The sequence below is a fragment of the Rhinolophus sinicus genome, chromosome 13 (genome assembly GCF_057876585.1).
Source record: "Rhinolophus sinicus isolate RSI-liver-muscle chromosome 13, RSI-T2T, whole genome shotgun sequence".
NCBI classification, from domain to species: domain Eukaryota; kingdom Metazoa; phylum Chordata; class Mammalia; order Chiroptera; family Rhinolophidae; genus Rhinolophus; species Rhinolophus sinicus.
This window is the reverse complement of record NC_142513.1, coordinates 58,305,859-58,324,036: the sequence shown is the minus strand read 5'-3', so window position 1 is coordinate 58,324,036 and position 18,178 is coordinate 58,305,859. Positions and strand designations below refer to the sequence as shown.

General features: G+C 48.7%; 1 long non-coding RNA gene across 1 annotated transcript in view; it reads left to right on the top strand.

The window, feature by feature from the left end:
* Nucleotides 1–18,178, top strand: part of LOC109444937 (uncharacterized) — a 109,380-nt gene that overhangs the window by 32,593 nt on the left and 58,609 nt on the right. Inside the window, exon 2 of the long non-coding RNA XR_016018261.1 lies at nt 17,169–17,224. This is a non-coding gene — a long non-coding RNA (uncharacterized LOC109444937). The remainder of the gene's footprint in view (nt 1–17,168; nt 17,225–18,178) is intronic.

Here is an 18,178-nt window from a genome sequence, read left to right as displayed (position 1 = left end):
TCAGACATGCCGTGGAGGTTGCCAGCCTGGTAAGCGAGTAAACAGCACAGCGAGGAAGGTGGGAGGAGGGGCAGGGCTGAGGTGAAGACGCAAAGTTCAGGTTCATGCAGTTGGCTGTGCGAAGGGGACATCGGGACGCAGTTGCTTGGCTCTGTGGGTCTGAGCTCAGGAGGGAGACCCTGGCAGCGCTGGAGGGGTGACACTTCCTGGGGTGTCCGCTGAAACCTGAAGCATGGCCGTCTTAGTCTGTTCAGGCCGCCGTAACAGAGCAGCGCAGCTCTGGAGGCTGGCAGTCGGTGATCAGCGTGCCAGCGCGGTGGTTCTGTGTCTGGTGACGTCCTCTTCCCACTCTGTAAACTGCCGTCTTCTTGCTGTGTCCCAAACTGGTGGAAGGGACGAGGGAGCGCTCTGGGGTCCCTTTTGTGAGGGCACTAATGGCGTTCAGGAGGGCTGCACCCACGAGACCTAATCAGCTCCCAAAGGCCCCACCTCCTCATACCATCACCTTGGGGGTTAGAATTTCAACCTATGAATTTTGGGGTGGGGAGGTGTCGCAAGATTCAGACCATAGCAATGACTCAAGGCAGCCAGGTTAAGGACACAGGGCTGTGGACGCCCCCGGTTTCTCCAGGGACTAAAGTGAAATATAGCTGAAGTAACAGCCCAGGGAGCCACCCCGGCATGGCCTACAAAAGGTGCAGTCAGTCTGGGAAATCCTTGCTTTTGGGAGGATGCGTGAACCATGGAGTGGGCCTCACACATGAGTGGGTTCTACACTTCCACGGTGTTCTGCGTGCGGCTAATCGCCCATCTCAATCTGTGATCTGATTCAATTTAAAAAGCCCATCTATAAAACTCAACCAGAAGAGGCCAACGGCATCGGCCTCCTGGCGGAAGCTTAATGGGTGATTCCCCACCCCCCTTCCTTCTACTTTTTCTGACGTTCCAAATTTTCTATAATGAGCATTCAGTACTTTTTCTTGGCATGTATTACTTTTAAAAAGGACAAAAAAAATTATAAAAACAAAACAGGAAGCGTTAAGGCTGGAAATGAGAGCTTCTCTTCTAGGAAGAGGGGTACCCCAGATATAGTTCTGCTCTCAAATGCCAGGACCCCACAAAAGAGTGAAACCCAGGGAAGACAGAAAGGGGGGTGTGGTCACTCTCCTTGTTGCTGCAGAGACTGACCCCACTTCACAGGTCTCCTGAAACATCCAGGAGAAGGTGAGGAAAGATGGTGGCGGCAGCTAGGACGGGGCGGGTGAAGTAACCTGCTCTTTACAGGCCTTTTGGGGAAGTTGGCTTGACTGCCGGCAGCAAAACACGTCCAGGTGGGCGAGGCCACAGGGTTGGGCTTTCCAACCAGGGAGAATGGAACAGTCCAAGGCGCCGAGTCCTGAGGGGGCCACGGAGGCCTGAAATCTCATCTGGGAGTCATCACATCTGAGAGCAGTGGGCAGTCAGATGCAGGGCCAGCGCTTTGCTCAGGGGGCCCTGGAATGCTAGTTGATGCAAGAAAGCTGGCCTGAGTCCCGGGCGGGGGTGGGGAGGGGAGAAGGGCTGGGTGGGAGGAATCCGTAGCCAGCTGACCTGGAGAGGGCCTGGGAAAGGTGCCGAAGCTTAATGTTCCTTCTCCCCCGCCTCATCCTGTGCCCCTGACTTGGGCCTGCCGGGCAGGCTGTTTTCATCCTCTCCTTGCTCCTGGGGGAAGGGCTGCTGGTCCGTGTATGGCAGCCCTGGTCAGTGGGGACTCAGTGCCGGCAGCCGGGTAGTGTTGGGCAGGTGGGCTGGTGAGAGGAGAATTCAAGCAGGAGGAGGGAGACTGCATGTAAACCCTCTCCTGTCCAGACAGGCTGTTCTCCTGTTCCCCTCGGCAGAGAGAGGGGTTATTTTGAGAGAGGACGATCTGTAACACTCCTCTCATTGCTCAGAAAGGTCATTTTAATTGTTTAAACAGGGTCATCATGATTTTGGGGGAGGTAAAGTGAGCTACAGGAGGGGAAATACTTTGCTGTAAAGCAAGTGGTTATGAGAAGGGGGTATCAGGGTGATTACCCCTCAATGCCCCCCCCTTGAATGCCTCCTCGCCTGGTCGGACTGTCGTGCGTGTCACGTTCGTGGCTGAAATGGTGCTAAGCTTTGTTGGCTGCTTAACTGATGTCAGGCTCCTTCGAAGCACGTCACAGACATTCATCTCAGCCTTTCACTGACTCCACCATCCCCATTTTACAGACGAGGAACCAGAGGCAGAGTGACTGTGTTACCAGAGGGCGAGGCCGAGGCCAGCAGTCTGCTCCCGAGCCCACACCCTTAACCATTGCCCGCTCAGCCAGATCCCCAGCAAGCTGCACGTAGGAGGCACTCACAAAATACTTGTCGCATTGAATCAAATCACATTGCTCTTCCCAAGAAAGCCAACGATCATACATTCTCTGGAACCCGAATCTCTGTCAGCACCACTTTTAGAATCTCAGGAAGAGAGCGAAAGAGGAGGGCAGGTAGGTCTTCAGGAGCGATTTTGCTTTTCCAGTTTTGCGGCCAGAGTGGTTTGCTGCCCTCTGGGCACGCCCCTGTCCCGACAACCCTTCCTCCCAGTCTTGCCCTCTTGGCGAAGGGAAGAGGAGGGAGTGCCCGCCATGTCAGACAGCAGCGGGCAGAGCAGAGATCAGTGCCCTTCCTGCTGCTGGAGCCAGTGAGGCGGAGGCCAGCTGAGCTGGAGCTGAATGCAATTTTTGTCAGAGTTCCCTTCCTGTCTGTGAATGCAAATCCTGAATTACAAGCCATCCGTATGACAAGCTGACATTTTAGCTCCAAACATTCTCCTATAATTAGGAGAATCTAATGCAATACAGGGAATGGCTCCATTTTACACACACATTATCGTAATGCCTTTAAATAAGATAATTGATTATGCCTTTGCATAAGAAAGTGAAATATTCAATGTAATTCAAACCAGCATTCCCATCCTGACTCCCTGACAGGTGATGTATGTGTCACTGAATAAAGCATTAAAGTAGTCTCACACCCACATTCCAGTTTTCAAAGTTTGGTGTAAAAAAACTTTGGAGAATTTTTGTTTTTCCCCCCATGGTTTCCAATCTGGAAAACTGAGTGGGGCTGGCTACTGAATTTTGGGTATTTCTGTATTCCTCTTCAGCCCCCCAACACTGTCATGATCTCTGTCTTGGGTTTCCCTCCTAGGTCTTCATTTTATGGATGGGGACATTGAGGTACGAGGACGTGACAGTAGTTCTGTGACTGAGCCAGGCTTGGAACTCCGTCACCTGTCTCACAGCCCTAGCGATTAGATTTTAATTCGAGCTCTTTCGCTAAAAGTGGGAAAAGTGTGGTTTAGTGGACAGAACGTAAGGATGGAATCAGGAAATCTGGATTCTAGTCTTGGCTTTGCAATGAGTTAACTTCTCTGAGCCTTAGTTTCTCCACTTACTTCATTGATTGCCTATGGACAAAATTAGATCAGATAAGTAAAGCAAGAAATCTTAATATAATAGCAATCCAGTAGATAGACTTCTGTGTGGTCCGAGGGGTGGGAGTGGAGATTCCTTGTCTGAGTAAAGAAAAGTCAGATATGGCTGTGGAAATCTTAGTGGCCTTGAGCTCTAGGGGGTCCCCAGTACAGTCCCATTATTCTTGACCCAACCTCCATGTTCTGGAAGTTGAGTGGTGGGAGTGGGTGATAGCCGTAGGAAAGCTAGTTAAGAATTGTGTGGGCACGTCTGCCTGGCTGATACCTGGTGATGATGCTACAAATGTCTCAGGTGGCGTTGACGCTGTCCTGAATTAGTCCTACCGGCTCACTAGGTTTCCAGAGGGCTCGTCTGGGGCGTGCTTTTGTGGGACAGCTGGTGGGTGTTGGGTGAGTGCTCTGGGGCTAGGAAACCCAGCTTCTCCTATTGGTTTCTCCTAAGGGGGCACGCTAGTTTCTTTACCCTTATTTTCATGAACCCCGTAGCTGCATCCCAGTAACCTTCCTAGCTGAAGCCTAGTTTCCTACAGAGCTGTCAAGACTACTCCACTTGTCCAGGAAAAACTTCCCAGGGATGTCTTCCTCGTGCTTCCATTAGTTTCCTCTGGCTGCTGTAACAAATGACCACACATGGCTTAAAAACACACAAATGTATTGTCTGACAGTTCTAGAGGTCAGAAGTCTAAAATGGATCTCGTTGAACTAAAATCAAGGTGTTGGCGAGGTTCCCTTCCTTCTGGAGACTCCAGGGGACGATCTGTTTCCTTGCCTTTTCCAGCTTCTAGGCACCAGCTGCCTTCTTTGGCTCGTGGTCTCTTCCTCCATCTTCAAAGCCAGCGATGGTCAGCCGAGTTTTTCTTACTAGGCCATATCTCTGACTCTGAGTCCTCTGTCCCTTTCTTCCCCATTTACGGACGCTTGTGATTGCACTGAACCTACCAGGACAATGCAGGGAAATCTCCCCATCTCCAGACCTTTAACTCAATCACATCTGCAAAGTCCATTTTACCATGCAGAGTGACATCTTCTCAGGTTCCAGGGACTGGGCTTTGGGCATCTCTGTGGGGGAGGCATTATTCTGCCTACCACCCAAGGATCATTGTATCAGTTATCTATTGCTTCTTAACAAATTGCCCCCAAATTCTGTGGCCTAAGCAATGACCATTTGCTGTCTCACAGTTTGTGTTGTAAGAAAACCGGGTACGCCAGCTCCGGGTTTCTCACAAGGCCGTAATCAGGGTCAGTGGGCGCTGTAGTCGTCTCAAGGCTGGATCGGGGAGGATTGGCTTCCCAGTTCACTCACGTGGCTGTTGGCAGCTCTCAGGTTGTTGTGGGCTATTGGCTGCAGACATCAGGTCCTTGCTACGTAGACTCTCCGTAAGGCAGCTCACCATATGGCGGCTGAGTTCCCTCAGAGTGAGCAAGTTCAGGAGCCAAAAGGCTGCCCAAGATGGAAGCCACAGCCCTTTTGTAACCCAGTGTGGAGAGTGACACCCATCACTCTGCCATCTTCTGTTTGTTAGGAATGAGTCAATAAACCCAGCCCACACTTACGGAGTGGTGTCAGTATCAGGAAGGGGGATCAAATTTGGGGCCCTTTTCAGATGCTCCTTACTCCAACAGTCACACAGGCCACTTCCCTGAGGGAGGGTTAGTCCCTAATGTTCAGAGATTAGGCCTCCAAGATTTACGGCAGGAGAGATCAGAATTGAGAGACCCCATCCCAGTGCCCGGGAGAAGGAGAAAGTTGAGGTATGGGGGAGCAGGTGGGCGGCTGCCAGACTTTCTTCCATCTGGGTCAGTGGTTCTCTCACTGCGGAGGTGTCCTGCAATTATCTGGACAGCAAGATACAAGGCCAAAAGCTGGGCCCCAAGCCTGTAGATTCTTACTTAGTTGGACTGAAGTAGACCCCATGCGTAGGCATTTTTGTGGTTGTTTATAACCCTGGAGTAATTCTGATTTGCATCAAAGTTTGAGAAAGTTGGATCTATAGGGTCTGCTGATGTCTCAAAGAAGGGACTTGGAGACACCGTGGGACTCTGAGTCTGGATCTTCCAGCTGATGGTGATGGTGGTGACGTCAGCGGCACGCGTAAGAATTATTGTTTCTGTGAGTACTTAATACTTGGCAGGCTCTTTGCAAGTTACTTATCTCCTGAGCTTGTTTCCTCATCTGCAAAATGAAGACAGCAGCATCAATCCAGCAGGGAGACTGTCACGTCTAAATGATTTAAGTATGTAGAATGTCCAGGGCAAAGCCTGGCACCTGGTAGAGGCTCGGTTTTCCCCAGCCCCTGCCTGTCTGGCTTCTTTTGGGGGGGCTGAGATACCATGCAGCAGGATATCACTCCCACCCCGCTGCCCTAGGTGTTGGAACTGCTGGGCGAGGACAAGTGAACTCACAGGTACCTGTGACGAGCATTTCTAAGTGACCACAGGTTTGACGGGCTGTCCAGGAGGCCATTATGCAGGCCTGGGCCTGGCTGAGGCTGGCCGTGTGGCGCCCAGGTTTCCCCTTAAGTCATGGACCAGCAGCCTGAGCCCAGAGCAGCGATTCTAGGCTCTTTTTAGCTCCTAGTAATGGATCTGGGTCTGAACAGGGCTGTACCTCTAAGGCCCCCGTCTGCTTCTTGTTCCCGATGACTGAGCGCCTGGCACTGTTGTCCCCAGCCTTCCCAGACATCTAAGGCCTCTCCAGAGCTACCTGGTCATGTGGCCTGGGGCTGAGGTGGCTGTGCTTCCCTGTGGGTAGGACCTTTGGCCTCCCTGCTTCAACCTGCATTTGGTTCTTCTGGTCGGCCTGTGCTCGTCTCCTCTCACAGCCCTAACTAGGGAAGTAGAAAGCACTGGTCACCTAAGCCATCCTTTCTGTTCTGCCATTAGTAGGGAAACTGAGGCAGAACATAGAGCTGGTCTGCTTACCGATAGCACGAGCTTTGGCTGCAATCGGGAAGTTCCAAGCCTCCTGGACGTTTCAACTCAGTGAAAATAGTCCGGAACTGACTTGCTTTGTATATTCTTTTCTGCCAGAGGCTGAGATCCTAGGGACTAATGACAAGGATAAGAGAAGTTCTATAGTTCTAGTTCCAAAGAGGCGAAGTTCAAGATTCAAAATAGTTTTGCAATAGTGAACTTAGGGTCAGTGAGAATCCCCTTTAAGTTTTGCTCCTATTTTGCTGTGTTACTTAAGGCAAGTTAATTCACTTAACCTAGCTCAGCCTTGATTTTCTTATCTGTGTCATGGGTGCATCAGTCAGCATAGGCTCATGCTGCAGTAACAAGTACCCCCCTCCAATCTCAGTTGCTTAACACAGCAAAGACTTATTTTTTATTCACTTTTCATGTCCATCTTAGGTCTACTAGGGGCTCTGATATACGTTGTCTTCATTCTAGAACTCAGACTGATAAAATTCTTCCGGTTAGACATATTGCAGATTTCTGTGGCAGTGGGACAGGGAGAGTGGGGGCAGATGATGGCACACTGTTCATACAGCTTCTGCCTGGAAGTAACATATGTCATTCTGCTCACACTCCTTTGGTCAGAGCAATCACGAGGCCACCTGTAACTCCTAGGATGCAGGGAAGTGTAATCTTACCATGTGCCCAGAAAGGGGGAGATCTGCAAATGTTTGGTGGACAGTGCTGGCTGCCACAATGAGTGCTGTTACATCAACTTCTCCTTATTTAAGGAGTAAAAGAGCCAATGGCTGAAAAGAGCTAATGGATGAAAAATCACTTTGCAAATTACAGACCTAACTACGATGTGGTTAGGTAACATTTGGGGGGCAGCCATTGTGGGCCAAATGCTATGCTAGATATTTTGTAACAGCACCCCACCCCCACAGAATCCTGGAAGGGTGAGGCGCTCCTGATTCCGCTGCCTGTTGGCACTGGACCCTTGAGTGTAATTCCGGCAGAGCCCACTAGCCCAGGGATGCCCACGGAACAAGAGTGCTGCTTCAGTTGGAGACGTCTGGATGATTCCGAATTATTTCTTGGGAAGGGCTCGCTTGTGTGACCATTGACCAGTGACCCTCATAAGCAGAGAACACGGGTGGTCTGGCTATTGGTCTCTGTGTCGTCGTCACTAAGGAGCAGGTGAGGCCGCCTGGCTCAGTGGATAGGAGACTGGTGGTGGCTTTTGTGTGAAGCCCCTCTGCGGGCCTGCCCTGTGGTCTGCTCTGCTTAGAGGCTGCTTCCTGCGTGGAGGCCCCTGGACTGGGCACCTGTGGTAACCTGGGGAGGGTCCTGTTTCCTCATCAGTGTCGTCTCTGGAAGGAAAGAAAAGTTCATTGGGATCAGCAGTGTCTTGTTGGTGGCTATAATCCCATGCTCTCTGACCATTTGGGGTTGTAAGTACCCCCTTCTTTTGATGGGAAGATTCCCTGCTGGAAACAACCTAAAGAGGTCCCTGTGTCCTTAACCTTCTACGTGGCCAGTACGCCTCTGGCAGTGGTAGCTCAGTAGACACTTGCATATGTATCCTCTCATTATCATTATATTCTACTAATAATACAGTGAAGTGGGGAAATACGTAACATTCTCATCCCCATTTTATAGATGAGGAGACTGAGGCTCCAGTAGTTTATCTGCCTTGCCCGACGTTCCACAAGTGGCAGTCTCTGGGATTTAAATACAGGTCCTTAGATTCCAAGCCCCATTGCCTCTTTCACTTGATAGCTCTCCTGTGTAGTGCTATATTTGCCTTTTTTTCCCCCTTTTAATGATGGAAGATTCTGACTATCAGAGTTTAAGAGCTCGAGGGAATTTTAGAGGTGATTTGGCCCAGTTCCCTGATTTTATGGAGGCAGAAACTTGAGGCCTCCAGATGGCTGCTCGATGGCTCTCCGTGAGTTGCCTGTCTCACTCCTTTGCTTTTTCTGTTCTATTCTGACCATGACGATGCTTCTTTTCCCTTTTATTTGTGCCCCATTCTCTGTCCCCTTTCTACAATAGCTTATCCTCATTTTGTCACACCACTTCCTGGAAGCCTCCCAATCATCTTTCCTCCCCCAGGTTAGTCCCCAGGCCTACGCAGTGCAGTGTAACCGCCCCTAGCCTACCAGACTGGAGCCATACCCACTGTATTGTAAGGGCCAGTTTAGGGTGGAGAACAATGGACCACCCTCTCCAGCCATCACCTCCAGGGCAGAAACTGTGTTTGTTTTGCTTGCCACTTGGTACTGGGGCTGACACTTAGCTGGTGGTGTTTAAGGGCTGGATGGAAGGGAGGGAGGGAGCAAGGAAGGGCCCAGGTGTGGCTTTCAGGCCACTGTGCAGTCTGGGCCCTGTCTTAATAGGGAGTGTGTGGGGGGTACCTCCGAGGGGTTCTTCCCTGTTGGGGTCTCCCAAGGGTCAGGGAGCAGGAAAGCCTCTCTGCTGTTTTGTGAGGCCTGCCCCTGCCTTCTGAGTGTTCCTACTCTCACCAGCAGCCCCCGGAAGAGAGAAATGAGCGAGGGGGAGAGAAAGAAAGATTGAGGGGGAGAGAGTCGAGGGGGAGGGTGTGCTGCTCTAAGACAGGGGAAGAGCGCTTATAAAATGTCACTTAGAATCCCTGAAAGAATAAGCTGTAAAAACAACCACATGCTATCTGCTGGGTGATGCTAGTCAAAGAGAAATGCGATGCAATTAGTCACTGGTTCTGAGTAGGAGGCGGGAGGGGGCTGGGAGGCAGAACAGGGCATGGGGAAGGGCTGGGGGTGGCAGCAGCCTCCCGCACAAACTGCACCATCTGCTCCCACAGCCTCCTAGCCCTAGGGCTGGGGCGGTTAGGTGGGGTGGGCTGTGACTTCTTTCCTCTCAGCCCCTGTGCTGGCCAGAGCCCACCTTGCATCTCCGCTTTCTCTCCCACCAGGGGGCATCTGCCCCCTTTTCCAGCACAGTCTTAGTTCTAGAAATGGGGAGAGGAGACCAGAGTCTCTAGGGAGGGAGGAGGCTGGGAGACCAGGGCTCATGGGAGCTTCAAGGAGGGAAATCTTTGACTCCCCACATCCCTGCCCACTTTGGCCCAGAGAGAAGTGTTTGCCCTGTTCAGGACCTCAAGGTGGCATTCACTCACTGCCCCCTCCGCACCCCCACCTACCAAACAAGTATTAAGTGTCCGCTGTGTGCCAGACCCTGCCCTCGTGCTGCTCACAGTTTAAGTCAAGGAGATGGTGGACAAGTGAGTAGGCAGACAGGACACTGAAGGCTGGGAAACCACTGCTGCGTTCCCGTTTTATCCATCCAAGAGGTCAGACCCCAGCCAGATTGCCACTTTGGAACCAAGGACTACGGTTAAGAGTGGAAGGACCTTGCACTATAATTGCTGCCCTCTGTCCGGGAGGCTGAGTTGATGTGATTTTGTTTTGTAGCTTTGTTTGTTATCTACGTAATTTTGTAATTCATAAGTAGAGAATTTTTTTTAAAAATCTGTAGTTTGTTGGATTCAGTTATACTTAAATCCAGGGTATCATTTCTTTAAGTGTCTTTCCATAGCTTGTGAGTGCAGACGGTCTCATTTTTCCTTTAAGTTGAATCCCTAGCGTCTGGGGAATAAAGAATTCTACTGAATATTGTTACAGTTCAGTCTGTCCCAAATTGTGCTCTGTGGGGTGTTAATAGGTGTTCCCACCTAAAAAAGGTCTGTGGTAAGATAAATTTGGGAGCTCTGGCATAGTTTGCTCTGGGATATTCACAGTATGTGTTATCATTTAAAAGGCTCTGCTTACTTAATGTGTATTATCACTTAAAAGTCTTTTTTTGTTAAATCTAATATTTCTTAAACTTGCTTGACTGTAGAACTCTTTCCTCCTGTAACATCCTGTGTTCCAATATTTTTTAGGGACATGTTGATATATATATTTATCTGGTAGATGAGGTGATTCTGCTGCAGAAAGGGACGAAAACCATAATCATAGCGCTCTCACAGAATACTGCCTTTGCAAATCTCATTTCAGCCCTGGTGTGCAAACCTCTAAAACCGCCCAGCTGCAGAAGACAATGCCTGCTTGACATTCTGGAAAGGGTCCTCATGCTGTCTAGTTCAGTGATACTGAACACATTTCCCCAGCAGGTAATTCAGTGTCTCAGCAATCTTTGCATTTTGTGGAAGAGAAACATGAGAAAATTCCGGCAGTTACAGGAAGGCTTGAAGCACTTGATTTGTTTTTTTGAGTAGGCTTATCTTGGCTTGCACACGTCTTAATCTGAGCGAGGTGAATATTATTCACGGCGAGGGTGTGGCGGCCCAGGAAGACGAGGGTACAAGTTCCCGGTTCCCATTTTTCTTTATTTGGTCTTACGTCCTGTGCATCAAAATGATGTAGGATATGCCAGTGTTCTTCCTGGAGCTCAAGCTGGGAAGACCCCCCATGGTGGGTCATCCCTTAAGTACTGTGTTTCCCCGAAAATAAGACACAGCCGGGTCATCAGCTCTAATGTGTCTTTTCGAGCAAAAATTAATATAAGACCGGGTCTTATTTTACTATAATATAAGACCCAGTCTTATATCATATGGTATCGTAGCATATCGTATCGTATCATATTGTATCATATCAGGTCTTATATTAATTTTTGTTCCAAAAGACGCATTAGAGCTGATCGTCCGGCGAGGTTTTATTTTCAGGGAAACAGGGTACTAGTCACCGCACAAGAATTCTGGAGGTTCTGTGTGCCTGTGTGTGTGGGTAGCGGGGTAAGTTATAAAATACTAAAACATTTCCTAGGTGTTCGGAATCTAAAACTGAAGGACCCAAACTCAGAAAACTTCTGTGGGAATGATGATGATATTGGGCATTTTCGCGCTCTCTCTTGACTGGTTATGCAAGGTCAGCATGTGCAACTCGCCGCCTCAAACTACCCTGTGCGAACGGCAGGAAGTCAACTGACCATGGCTACTGGTTGTGGCCGCTCTTTAACTGCATTATTCCCAATGTGTTTAGGGTCTGCCTTAAATTCACAAAGCGATAGGTGTTAGTCCTGGCCATGTTGCCAGAGCCAGCTGGCCACAGACGACCAGCCTAATTGTTACAGGAGAACGGGTCCGTTTCGGCGCAGTGTCCAGGTTCTTGGCACCTTGAGCAAAGAGTTGAACGAGATACTGAGGTAAAATAGTGAAAAAGCAGTTTATTGGAAGAAAAAGTACACTTCAAAGAAATAGAAGCGGGCCTGAGCAGAAAGTAGTGGCTCAAGGTGGCATTATTAGGAGAAAAAGTACAGTCCAAAGGGTTTGGAGTGGGCCCCAAGCAAAGGCAAAGCTCAAGAGAAGCTCAAAAGGGGCTGACTGGCGAGGACTCGGAGTTTTTATCCTTTTTTCTCTAGAATGGGCTGTTCTTTTCCAGGCGTGGGACCGCTTGATAGACACCTGTGATTGACAAGAGGCGATTACCTCATCTTTTTAGACTGCGCATGTTCTTTCCCAGAATTCAGTCTGTTATAATGAACTTCCGGGCATATGTAGGATATTATAATGATGGCATAATGAGGCCCAGGTGAAATGAAGGACGTTGTGGCCTTCACTGCTGTGGCCTTCACTGTGCAGGTGTGAGTGGCCGGTTTAATCTAGTTGGGTATTTTGTGCCCATTTTTTCCTCATCGGGGAGATAATTACAATGAAAAGGAGACGTTTTGGACGGAGAAGGGAGGTCTTTTGGGCAGTCGCATTCTGTGGGTTGTGCATGAATGCAGAGACTCCATGCCTAGCTCTAACTGCCTGCCTTGTTTTTCCCTTGAGAGACGTATCCCCATAAAATCTTTATGGGAAATTGAGGGACAGAAGGTCTTTTTTTTTTTAATTTTTTTTATTGGGGAATATTGAGGAGCAGTGTATTTTTCCAAGATGTCAAGTTGTTTTTCAATCCACCAGCAGCCTAGCCCCAAGCTCAAGCTATTGCTTGTCACTGGTACATGTGGGAATTGAACCAGCGACCTTGGTGTTAAGAGCTCACGCTCTAACCAACTGAGCCATCCGGCTGCCCCTTGGTCTTTTCTTCTGTATCTGTTTCCGCTGGACGGGGGCATAGAGCTGTCCCTACCTATTGGGGGATTCATGGAACTCTGGCCCTGTCTCCTCTTAGATGAGAGGAAGGGGTCTCAAGACCCACCTGGAAGACTGTGTTGGCTTCTTTAGTTGCAACTGGCAATCTTGCTGCGGTATCTTCTGTATCCCCAAGGCCCCTAAATGAGGAAAAATAGATTTTAATTAATAAATCCATTCGTTCTATAGAGCCCGTGGCCATTCAACCAGTCATTCCAGTGGCGTCAATTGTCCAGGAGCTGGGCCCAGAATGGGTTGGAAAGGACATCAACAAGTATACTGGCCTGGGGGAGTGTTCACACCTATGTGGTGTCTGGGATGGAGTTATCCAAGAGTTAGGTCCGGAATGGCTTGAGAAGCCACAGGCTTTTCAGTAGTTATGTGAAGCAGGGGTGAGAGACATTGTGTGATTCAGGCTAGGCACAATCTTTAGTCTAGGATTTAGAAACTGATTGGAAGAGTAATCACAGCCAGGGGGAAATTTCTCTAGTGAGGTGGCTCTCCCACATCCTAATGATTTGTTTGGCTTGGTCACCATCTCCAACTTTCTAAACACACTTTTGAAGGTTACATTTCTGACTTCCCAGAGAACCGACACAGCGGATGAATTCAGAGGAATGGCCCTTGCATGTGTTTAATTCTATGGAGAGCGCTTTCGGAAATCTGTCGATGGCTTCCTGTCCTCGGGCCCATTGGCATACATACCTTAGATGTGGGTTCCCAGGGCTGTGATGCAGTTACATCTCAAGAGGCTTTTGAGTTGCTGTCATAATAATCATCATTAGCACCATCACCCATCCTAAATATGATCTGTAAAGCTGTATTCATTAGAACTCTTGGTGGCAACTGAGAGCAACCCGATTCAAGCTGACTCAGCACAATGAGCCTTTATTGGCTCACGAAGCTGAAAAGACCAGAGGTAGAGCTGGATGCTGTCCCCTCGATAACGTCTCCCCTCGATGACATCTCCCTTCAGTCTTCCTCCTCTCACCCTGCTTTAATTTCTCTTCATAGCACTTATACTATACCTGGCATGTTGTTATGTATCTACTGGGTATTTGTTTATCGCTTGGTGTTCTCGCTGGAATGCAAGTTCCAGGAGGGTCGGGGGTTTGTTTTGTTCACCACCAGATGCCAAGCATGGAAGAAGGGACATGGACTACAGGAGGAGCTAGTAACTAGTTGCTGTAAAAAAGAATGAATGAATGAATGAATGAATGAATGGATGAATGAATGAATTCATGCAGGTGCTCAAATGTCATCATCGGAAATTTGTCTTTAAACATCTTTCCTTCTGTTTCTCTGTGTGGCTTTCATTCTTTGGAATGCTGCTTTTCTTGTGGGGACAAGATGGATTCCAGCAGAAAGAGAACTGCTGGACCAGCAAAAGGCTCACTGGCCAGCTTGGGTCATCAGACCATCCCTCAGCCAGTGAGCACAGGCGGGGGCGTGGGGGTGGAGTTGGCCCATATTGATGCTCGTGGGACAGCCCAAGGACAGGAAGTTATCAGCAGATTCCAATAGTAAACCACAGAGTCCAATGAAGGGAGGATGTGGGCTGGCAGACCGAGCGAGAAACTTGGATAAAACAATAGAGTTCATTAATGGCTCTTAATGGCACGTTCTCAACCAATCCTCACAAAACCTTGTGAGGAAAGTAGAACAGACACTATCACCCCCAGTTTACAGGAGAGGGACTTGAGGGCTGGGGAGGGGGTGCTTCTTTAAGCAACTGGGAAGTGGTGATGCTCCCTCTGGACCTCAGGTCTTCTTGGCCATCACCAGCGTTCTTTCCACTGCATGGAGTCACCTGCGACATAGCTTCTCATGGCTTGTCTTTGCAGAAAGTGCTGAAAAAGCGGGAAAAGGAAGAGCTTTGCTAAAAGCCATGAAGGATTTTTTACTTCCCTGGCCAGGTGACTATTTTTTTCCCCACAATAGAGCCAACTGGTTGAAAACAACGGGTAATAGCTAACAGGTTTTGCCTGGTTCATGGAAAGCGAGGACTCAACTTGGTGTGAGGAGGGAAGGGGTGGCAATAACAGCATATTCTCTGAGCCCGATGACCTGAATCTGGGAAAAATAAATGGCATCATATTTAGGCAATTCACAGTCCCTCCTGAGCCATGTGGAAGCACAGAGGTTGATCTCCCTGCCAGCTTCGCACACCTGTATAGAATACCAATGATAAGACATGAGAAGACGCTCAGAGAGTATGTAGGCCAACTTTAATTCCTGGTGAGCCAAGGTTTGAGCAGCTCATGCCTGCTCCCTCCACCACCCTGGCTCCCGCACTCTTAGTCACAGAAGCTGTGTCTCTTTCACTCTCATTCTGGGTCAGTGGTAGAATATTTATAGGGTTTGCCATTTTACAGTATACTTTTGACTAGAAAACACTGATCTGGTGGTTTCGCAGTTGAAGAACTGGGCTGGAAGAAGTAAAGTAACTTGTTCAAGATTGTGGTGCTAAGCAGAGGAACGGAGCCTCAAACCAAGTCTTTAAAAAAATGAAATACAACTTCACGTTGCTTCCAGTAAGCCAGTGCTTCTCACCTCTGGCAGGTCCCCAGAGGTGAATTGGCAGGGTAGATGCAAGTTGGAGAGCATTTGAGAAGATGATGGAAGGAAGGGAGAGATCTGATCTCTCACGGAAGCTGTCTGGGCCCATGGCTTCTTGATGCAGGCTGCACGGGGTACAAGGCCACAGCTAGCCCACAGTGTGCTTGTGTAATGTGGAAACCATTCCTTCTAGGGGCACTCAGCACTGCAGACACGCAGGTTGGCAAGAGGATGGTTGGACCCCCTCTGCCTTAAAGATAGAGCCTGGCACCAGGTACACGGCCCCATGAGTGGAACGAGGAGTGGGTTTCAGTCTCCACCTGGCCCGTTGGATGGCAGCCTTGTGAGGCGAACAACCTGCCAGAGAATTGGGACGGCCTGGGCTGGGAAGTGCAACCGACTAGAAATACATTTAACTGTGAGCTGACTTGCCTCCCTCTTCAATTCATCTGTTGGTAGACTGAGCGAAACATGGGGCCCTACTATTATACTGTAGTGCTTGAACTGATTAGGGAGGAATTGGTTGGTACAGAAGAAATGACTAGCGTCTTTGGGAGGCTCCCGTGCTCTTTCAGAGTGGACAAAGCTGGGCATAATCAGACACATTCCTTAAACCTTAAGAAGGTGGGCCTGAGTAGAATTAAAGATGGCCAACCCATAGCACAAGACTCAGAAAATATAAGATGGCTCCAGAGAACTGGAAGAGTGTCAAAAATATAACTCTTTTAAATATTTTTCATGTTGCAAAAGCAATCCGAGCTAATTGCAGAAAATGTAGAAAATAGGCCTGAGCCAAAAGAAGCCATTTGAAATTTTACCACTCAGAAATAACCACTAACAGTTTTTTTGTTTATCCTATCAGTCTCTTTGCTATGCTTACAGATACATTTATACATACTGCAAAACAGGATCATATGTATAGATTGTCTTGTGATCTGCTTTTTAACTTAACAATATTTCACAAACATTTCCCATGTAATTAGCTATTCACCTACCTACCTTGTTATTTTAATGGTTGCATGGCAACCCATTTAATGCTTCCATCATAATTTATTTAATCAATCCTATTTTAGAATTTACATTGTTTCCAATGTTTAAATATTATAAATAGTGTTTGATGAGCATTCTTTGAGTTTTAGCTCTCGCCACATTCCTGAATAAATACTTGGAAGTTGAAATCAGGGTCAAATACAACTTGCCAGACGGCTCACCAGGAAGATGGTACCATTTTCCGCTCCCACCAGCAGTGGATGCAAATGTGGGTTTCCTAGAAGCCCCTGCAGTGAGGATCAGAGCCACATCTCTGAGTTAGCAGTTAGTCAGCGCTAAGGCAGCTGGCATGGGATGCCCTTCCCCGGATGGAAGGGCAAAGGTTGAGGCCTTGAAAACGGACAGTCCCAAAGAGCTGGTTCCAGAAGTGTGTTCTCACATGGCAAGGTTTCAGAGAGAAGTTTGTGCTGAACTTACTAGTCAGGGGAGGTCACTGACCTGTATTGTCTTTCCTCCGGTCATCACAAGACCAGGGACGGAGTTCATCGCAGGCCCGGTGTGTGTGCACAGGTGTCCTCGGCACACGTGCCTGGGCGCCCAGCACTGCCGCAGAGCACAGTGGGAGGGGTGGAGTAGGGAAGGAGAAGAGCTGGAGGGATGCCTCAAGCTCCCTCCCTGCGAAGCCGGGAGGCAGGCAACACGGCCCAGCGAGGAGGAAACGGGTTCTTCTTAGAAACCTCTTTTTTTTTGTTTTAGTAATAAAATTTAATTTTTCATCATGAAAGTAATGCATATTCTCTAAAGAAAATGTAGGAAATGTAGGATGTAAAGTGAAGAGGAAATCACCCAGAGGCACAATACCCAAGGAGAAATATTGGTGCATAGCTCTTCATTTTTCTGTGTGTGTGAAGTTTGTTTGTTTTTGTACCTAGGGGTGTAGTCTCACTGTCTACATTATTTTTCTATACTGCTTTTCCACTTTAGTATCCTTATGTATTTTCCACGTTATCATATCATCTTGATAAAAATGTTTTGGTTGTGTAATTTTCAGTTATGTGACTGGGACACCGTTCATTGTTCCATATTAGTATTTAGACTGTTATTTCCATTTTGCAGGTGGAGACACTGAGACCTACAGGAGATGAAAGATTGATGCAGTATCACCAGACAAGGTAAGAGATGCAACCAGCATTTCATCCCTTCATCTATTATTCATTCATTCATTCAACAGACAATTATAGAGCACTGCTATTGTATCAAAAGCTATCAGGCCCTAGGGAGGCAAAAACAATATTCCTGCTCACGAGGTATTTAGAAAGCAGTGGACAGTACAAGCTCGCTGGAGCTGTGGCAGAGGAGTTCCTTGGCTCTGTCAGAGCTCAGAGAAGGGGCACCGACCAGGGTAGGGTCTGGGAATGCTTCTTGGAGGAGGTAATGTCGAAACTCAATTTTACAGGAAGAACGACAGTTTGGGAGGAGGGTAAAGGGCGTAGCCACGTCCGTTCTAGAGGCGAGAGGGAGCGTGCTGGGCTCTGGGAACTGCCAGTAATTGGCCATGGTGCTTGTTGGGAGAGACGCTGCTGGATATGTAGGTGGGAAGCAGCTCATGTGTGCTTCTGTGCCCTGCCAAGAACATCAGACTTGATCCCGAAAGCAATGGGGGACCCTTGGTGGATTTTAGGCAGGACATTTGCATCATCCTACTTGAATTTTAGAAGGAACCATTGATGTCACGTAGGAGAATGGCCTCAGGAGATGGGAGTCAAGGAAACCAGTGGGCAGAATAGTCAGATAAGACATGTTGGGGCCACAGTGGGGCGGGGTAGTTGGGATGGAGGGAAAGACATTTGGAAGGCAGGACCGAAAGCAGATACAACTCTGTGAAGTCAGTGTAGCGGGCAGGGCAATATGATGGCGTCCCTGGGTTTGGGAGTCTGTGATGAGGGGAGTCAGTAAGTTCTGTGTTGGATTTGTGTGGCGGTGCCTGTGGGACGGAGTCGTACTTGGGTGGAGTGAGGTGGGAGGTTTGGGGGGAGATAAAAATGATGAGCCTCCAGGGTAGGGGGTGATGTCCAAACCTGAAGGAGAATGAGAAACAACCGAGAAGAGCACAGAGCAGTGGCTGG